We start from the raw sequence: 8,099 nt of genomic DNA on the forward strand, positions 1-8,099 counted from the left end.
TCGGATTGATCCGGAACTTGGAGGAATGCTTAAGAACAGTATGAGGACACTACAAATCAAGGAATTAACATAATCCAGTGTTCTAAATAGAAAGCCCCAAATTGAGCTACTAAGTTCAAGAAACAAGCATCATAGAATGAATTGAAATTGATTGCATTGACAATGAAAAGGCATGCATTAGCTAAGGGAACTTATAGAAATTCGATTAGGATCATATGCTAGTGATAAACATGTACATAGCATACTATATACCTCAGTTTTGTACAAGATGGCATGATGTTAAGAAGAAAATCAAAGAATGTATATGCTAGGCTTGAAATGGGGGCATAGCATCAATAGATAGGTAAGAGGATCATAGGTTAAGCAAGAGTGGACACTTGGAGTGATGGTTGCAAGGTTGCAGCACCATCTCCAAGGTCTCAAGCGCAAGAGAGGGATAGAAAAGAATAGAAAAAGATAGAATAGAGAGTGGAATGATGAATCATACCTTGTAGTTGTAGATGGAGACAAGAAACAATGATTAACAATGAGTTTTGGTGGAGTCTCCTTCACAAATGCCTAGGAGTTGCTTTGGGAAGCTCCCCCCACGTTCTCAGGAGTGAAAATGATTGCAATAGGGCTCAAAACACGAGGCTAGTATAAATAGAATAGGGAATATTCCAAAGAATCATTAACTTGTTTGACTGGGCAACTTTGGTCGATGGTCCTTGGTCGATGGCGAGGATCGACCAAAATGTTTCTCAACAGAAAATCAGGTTTAGTTCAGCAACTTCAGACAGAGACTTGGAGGGCTATACAAGGTCAAATTGAATGGGGTTTTCTTCTACAATTCAATCAAGAAGTCTAGTTTCTGGGAATACCTTCGGATTGTGCATGGGAGTTCATTAGGTACTTCAACTAAATCATTCTTCTCCGATGCGCAGACTTTCATTAAACACTAACAATGTACTCAAGTAAGGGGTATCATCGTCAATGTCCATGGGCTTGGTCTCCGACTCATAATTATCAATCAAAAGGGTCCATAAGTCTCTTCTACCACCACTTTGGGTCTTCGGACCTAAAAGCAACAGTGGATCCGGGTTAGGTCAGGGTTAGAATAGGGCTGGATATTACAATCTTCATTCGGTCAAAAAGGAAAAGTCATCATCAGTGATCATCAGGAATTCAAATAACTTTTTCAGAAGCAAATTGGAGTCAAGAAGCAACACAAATTCAAGAAGAAGAAGAAGAATAGAGTCGGGAAAACATAGGTTACTAAAATCCTCTGCAATTCCATACTCTTTATCCAGCTTGACCGGGAGAAGTCTGACCTTTGATCAAACCTGCATTCAAGGCAAGCTCTTCATAACTGAATCCTTTCAAAGGAGAATAGGGAGGAGAATCATCGAGATGATGCATTATATCAGGATCTGGAGGTGGAAGGTCTGTCGCATCCTCAGACCAGGGAGGAAGAGGAAGTCCCAACTTTGCAAACACTTCAAGATGACAGTTGGCGCGGTGGGGAGTCGTGTTGAAATACGGATTTCTCCTTAATATCGATTCCCATACTTTGTTTTCTCCATCCTGGTATGCCTGCAAGTTATAAGCATTCAGCATGTCAACAAAAGGCTTACTATGCAAATACTTGAAGATGCAAGCCCTGCGAACGTCAGTTGGGAGGGACTCGGGCAAAGGGATAATAGCTTGCCTTTAGGGTAATGCTTCAAACCCTTTTGCCCCTGGCTTTCTTGCTTCCCGCTCCAGCCGACAAATCTTCTCATTGGCATCATCCAAATCTGAACGAAGATGTTCGATCTCGGAATTCTTCTCTCTAGCAATTTCCCAAGCTCGATTTCCAAGACCAGCAATCTCAGCGTCTTTGGCTTTAGAGTCTTCCCAAAGCCTGGAAACTTCATCACTCAGTCTATTGAGTCTAAAGGCTACCTCCACTGTGGTTGTGGAAGTTACCAGTGAGACTCCTGCAATAACTTCAGAGTTAGTCAAGAGCAAAAGAAAAATCTTCGGAACAAAAGGTAATGAAGAAAAACTTACATCACCAGAGATTTCATGAAATCTCTGTCTGGGATCGTGGAGAGGGCTTTGTTCTCGACAGGCATCTGAACAGCAGTGCACCATTCCAATGCCTCGTCAAAATTTCCTGTCACCAAGTCAGACCTCTTCAACGACCAAGAAGGATGATATACATCATCAGCCAACCTAGGGCGCTTCCTGGTGGCAAAATCCTCCAGCTCCAGAGAAGGAGAGGAGGAGGATGCCAAACAAGCACTAGAGTTGGAAATAGGAGCGGCACCTGCAGGGACCGCATCTTCCTCAGATGCCCGAAGGGTCTTCATTATGGAAGACCGAACGATCTCTTCGGCAGGGGCATCAACAGTACAAGCAACGACAGAGGGAGCCACGTCCTCCTTGGAAGACCGAACGGTTTCTTCAGGCAGAGAGAGCGTAGGAGAAACATCAGCTGAAACTGTGGGAATCTGATATGAAGATTCACCAACAGTAGTCTCTTCACGTTTAGAAGATTCGTCAGCAGCAATCACCTCAAAGGGAGCAACCTTCGTCGGTATTGGGGCAGTTTTCTTGCAAGAATCCGCCCTAATAAAGTCCAAGTTAATTCTGGGAGGCACTGCAAATACAAAAAAAGCAGTGTCAGTACGAGATTCCAACAACATATAGAAAAGGGAAAACCCTAGATCTCTATTGAACATGAACTACTCAGAACTTCCGTAATAAGTAAACCCCAAGTATGAATACTGTGGAGTTTACTCAGGGAGAAGAAGAGATTCGTGACATAGACAGAGCAGAAGACTTACTTGTTCAGATTCTGATCAAAGATATTGTTGGAGGACAAGGGTATGGATACAGCAAAGGAAGATGGGATGTCGTTTTGCAAATCTATCAGACAGAAATAACTTGCAGATAGCGAGATAAGGATGAAGCACCCTTGAGGGGCTTAAATAGCCTCAAAGAGAGATGCGATGGTTGAAAGCCCAAGACAATTAAGGGACAGGATTGAAGAGACGCTCTAACTTCCTAAAAACACAGGATCAACGGTCAGGGATAACAGTGCTTCGAAGGTTGAACAAAGTTTCCACGTGGAAAAGTATGCACCTGATACGAGGATACTACCAAATACCAACCATTGCACCGGCATTAAATAATAGAGTATTTCCAACTCCTTGGGAGAAGCGAGTGGTATACCAATACAGGGAAACGTTTGGACTTCGTCATAAATAAAGGAGCAGTTGAGAGTAAAAGTTCAGATGGCTCAAAGTTCAGAGGCCAAACACGTCTCTCCCGAACGCATCTTCATGATATCCCGAACGTTATCTCCTGTTAAGACAATTATTTTTTTGACAATATGAGATGAGGAAGTATTAAGGCAATCATTGGAAGAGTTCGAGAAAAAGAAGACTGATTTCTATTTCATTAAGATTGTAGAGGGCCAACCCTTACAAAAAAAAATGATGGTTTCCTATGATTCTTCTACACTATCGGCCGAGGAGTATTTCTTAGGATCTTTTTTCGAGGCAGGCTGTTGAGGTTCTTCGGGAAGGGGCTGCAAATCAGCAAGATACTCCTCGATATTTGGGTCCGCTGGAATAGGATCCTCCTCTTCCAAAACCCAGTCAGGGAAAGACAACTTGAGCTTCTCGAAGATTTCCTTGTGACACACCTCTCAAAAGGGAGTTGTGTTGAAGGAAGGGTTAGATTCAAAGATCTTTTCCCAAATGTCATTTTGCCCTGCTCGGTAAGCTTGAAGGTTGAAGGAGCCCAACAATTTAGTGAAGGGGATGCTATTCAGATACTTCCGAATACAGTCCCTCTGAAGATCTGGTTTAATATGTTCAGGCTTGCTAGGAACTGCCATCTTCAATAGGCGTTCATTATCCAAAGACTTAAACTCGAGGCTCTCGCCAAAAGCAATAGCCTCATTTTTATGCTTCTTGGCCTCACGTTCGGTAGCATTAGCACGAGCAATTGATGAGTCAAGTTCCTTCTTCAAGGAATTCATCTCCTCATCATGTTTCTCCTTCAACTCTTCGGCTGCTTTCTTCAGCCGGTCCACCTCAGAATTGGCCTTTGCCAAATTCTCTTCACAGGTTTGCAGCAATGAGCCATTGCGGCCAACTCGGCTCAATGCCTCCATGTGTTGATAAAAGCTCAACACAGCATCCCTGGAATGACGGGAAGATTATCAGAAAATCTCATGAGAGATTACAAAACAATTAGCAAAGGATCAAGAAGAATAATACCTTGTGGAATGACGAACGAGAACGTCATCCTCCAGGGCTTCAAAGGCCTGGGGATCGGCAGGCAAAAGACCGAGAGAAGTTCATTCAGCAGCCTTCTCAGGATCCTATGTTGCCTGATCTGTCCGCGTCAACGTCCATTGTGGCATGAAGATCTCCTCAGAGTCTTTATTCTTTTTGGACTTCTTTAGGGCGGAAGCATCAGCTGAGTCATGCTTCCTTTTAGTTCGAATGGGAGAGGGGAGGTCTACCTCCTCCACCATTGGTTTTTTCCCTCTCCCCGAAGCCTCAACCACTGGCTTCAGGTTCCTGATACCCTTGTAGGAAGGGTCTGGAGGTGGTGCAGAAGCTACCTGTTCTGCAGTCAAGGCTCCAGGAGACCGTTGTTCAGCAGCCTTGGCAGCCTTCACCTGAAGACTTTCGAGATTCATTCTTGGAGGCACTACAAAGAAGAACGAAAGTCAAAGTTGAAAAAATTCACAGTATTTTCAAGAAAGTGATACATGGCAGTTAGAAAGCTCATGTTGAGCCAACCCCCAATACTGAAGGATGGAGTTGTATTCCATCTCATATCCATGTATCTCTTGGTACCATGGAATTGACTTGATCTTCCCAACGGCCGTTTTGTCTTCTTTGGATAAGGGAAGGACCCGGTTACCCTCAAAGTATGAAGTGTACTACTTCCAGACGGTCGGGAAGTTAAGATCTGATTGAGGTGCTCGGCAGAAAAAATACCGCTTGTGCCATCCTTTATGATTGGAAGGGCAAGTTCCTTTGGCAAAAATGCTACTTGTCCAGTGAAGCTCGACTTTGTTGCGCTTAGAAAGCACAACCCAACCAGGAGGGTGGGAAATAGAAAGAACATGAAAATGTACAAAAAGAGGAAGAGAAGGTGTGATGCCAAGTTCAAAGCATAAACCCAAGAAGCCGACGATGAGACGCTAGCTATTGGGAAGAAACATTCTGGGACAAATGTCCCAGTGATTCAGAATGGCCGCAAACAAAGGATTGAAGAAGGGAAAGCGAACCCCGCTTTCCAGTGTATCAATATATAGGGAAAATTCGCCCGGGAGTGTCGAATCGACTCTCTCATCAAAATTGGAGCCCTAAGATGGTACGAAGAAGGAAAATCAAAACCCTGGACGGCTAAAGGAAGGTTTTCCTCATTATAGGAGGAAGCAACAGAGTCAGGTCCACCGGCGGATTTGGTAGGTTGTCTTGACTGCCCAGAAGACTCGGCAGTCACCGTAGGAGTCATGGATGGTCGAGACTCAAGAAGGGCAGAAGAAGTCTCATCTTTTTCTTCTACTCTTCTCTGTTGGCTAACTTCTGCGAAGTCACGCTGTTTGCAAAATAAAATAACCACAAGCGCACAGTATCGTGTAGCTAAAGGGTCGATCTCAAGGAGATATGCCACCTAGAATTCAACTTCTTAATAGTAATGCGAGAGTGGAATGATTCAATTTTTGTTAACTAATTACTTAAACTAAACCAACGATCCTAATCCATACATCTAATGCAATCGAATTGAAACGGAAAAAAATAAAGCAAACATAACTAATGCATAAATAAAAGACAAGAAAAAAAATGCAGATGCAACACCACCCGCCACCAGAAGCAAAGGCACGACTGTAGGCTTGCTTCGGTTATGTGGTCCGAGATAATGAATGAACAGGTAGAAAGTAAATAACAGAAAGTAAATAACAAAGCAATAAAAGGAAAAGGAAGCCTTAACCAAAGAGAGGCACCACTGTAGGCATCTCTGATCAAGGATCCAGGGGAAGGGAGAACAGTAAGTAAATGCTGAAATTTAAATCCTAAATTAAGAATATGGAGGGGTAGATAGAAGCGGGAATGGAGGGGGGAGAGAAGACTATTGAAGAATCTTACTTACTTGCATCTTCTAAACAAAACTTGAATAAACAATCCGAATCTCAACCAACCCTAACAACCAGATCTAGAATAAACTAGATCTGCAATTGCTAGACCCAGAGAGAAAGCGAATCCTCTTGAAACTTGAACTTGAACTTGAAATTGCATTGATAAAACTAAAGGAATTACACTTGCATAAAAGAAAAATTACACAACTTCAATCTTCCTAAACATTCAATCTAAAAACTAGAACTAGAGCCCACAAATTATTCAAAGAACTAGAGAAAACTAGAGCAAACTAAAGAGAATAGAAAGTGCAAGACTAAAGTAAAAGTAAAGAGAAAGTAAAGTGTGTACACCTTAGAGGGAGGTGATATTTATAGAAGAAGGAGAATAATTTACAACCAAAGAAATAAAATAATAATACCTAATAATAATGCTAATAATAATAATAATAATAATAATAATAACAAAAGAGTAAAATAGAAAAAGAAAACAAATAAAGAAAGAGCAAAATTCGTTAGAAATAAGGATAGAGAGAGAGAGAATGTGGGGAGAAATAAAATAAAATAAAAAATAGAAATACGTTAAGAAGGAAAGTGGAAAAAATAATAATAAAAAAATAAAACTTAAGATTGAGTTACACGTAGAGAAGGTGGAGAAGAAAGAGAAAGAGTGGAAGAAGGAAAGAAGGAAAGAAGGAAGAAAAAAATAACACTTTTAGAAAAACGATTTTGGGTTAATTAAGGAAAAAGAATAAAATAAAATAATGAAAATAATAGAAAGTGGGAAGAGAGAGAAAAAAACTAATTAGAGAAATAAATAAAATCTAACAAAATAAAATCTTCTAAAATAGAAAATCCTAGTCTTTGACTACTTGTGGGCCCCATACAATTCTCAATTATAATAAAGAAAAAAATAAAATAAAAATCCTAATCTAATTTTATAAGATATTCTGGAGTTGGCCCATAATTGCATCTCTAGCCCATCATGCTCCAAATCAGGCCCACTTTCGCACTTGAGAATTTGAACGGACCTCTTGACATGTAAAACCGCATGTTTCATGCCCAAAACTCCAGATATTCGCTAAAGTTCTAAAAATTCATAAAATCTGCAAAAACAACATAAAACCCAAGGTAGCTCCACTCAAAGTGTTAAAAATGCATGTTTTATGCCCTAAGATTTCACACATAAATGTGCTCATCACACGCCAAAGAGCAGTTAGGGTTTTCTTATCACTATCCGACTGCCTAGAGGAGATAGAAACAAATGGCTCATCACTACTATCGCCTTTACCGGCGCTAGGCACAGGGGAATTTTCAGAAGAAACCCTATTATCTTCCATTACTAAAAGATCTGTTTGTGGTTTCTAGAGAAAAAAGAAACCTGGAGATGAAAGTAAACTTTGCAAGGGAGTCAGTAAACTTACTGAATCACTGAGGCAGAAAGCTTGAGAACGGGAGGATCGTGAAGGCGCGAAGAAGACGACGAGGTTTCAAAATCCCAGACAAGGAGAATGAAACCTACGGAGACAATGAACCACTTTTAAGCACCCGCACGAGTGTTCGAGGACGTGTACGATCGAGATGAATTCGGCATCAACGATCGAGATTTGAAGACGGTTCGAAAGTTTGAACTCACGAATCCAAAACAGGCGTTCAGAAACCGTCATTTTGATTGCGTGAGCAACGATAGTTTCGGCTGCAAAGGATGCGTGACGTCACCTTACAATGCTCGAGGAAAAGACGACACAACCGCATTAAATGTGATATGACATTCAATGGGTTGAGAAAGATGCAAGACTTTTGTTCGACAAAGAACCCAGTTAAAAACCAAGCCCTCGGGATCGACCGAACGCTTGATTTGGGGGGCTCGTGATACGGATAATATATGATTGAACTTGGTTCATTATTGGTTTGACCCTCGACTCTGATCGGGACAAAAGGAATCGACTCGTTTCCGAGGGAGCCCGGTCCC

This window comes from Hakea prostrata, chromosome 6 (genome assembly GCF_041222555.1).
Source record: "Hakea prostrata isolate BN-2017 chromosome 6, UWA_Hpros_2, whole genome shotgun sequence".
Taxonomy (NCBI): domain Eukaryota; kingdom Viridiplantae; phylum Streptophyta; class Magnoliopsida; order Proteales; family Proteaceae; genus Hakea; species Hakea prostrata.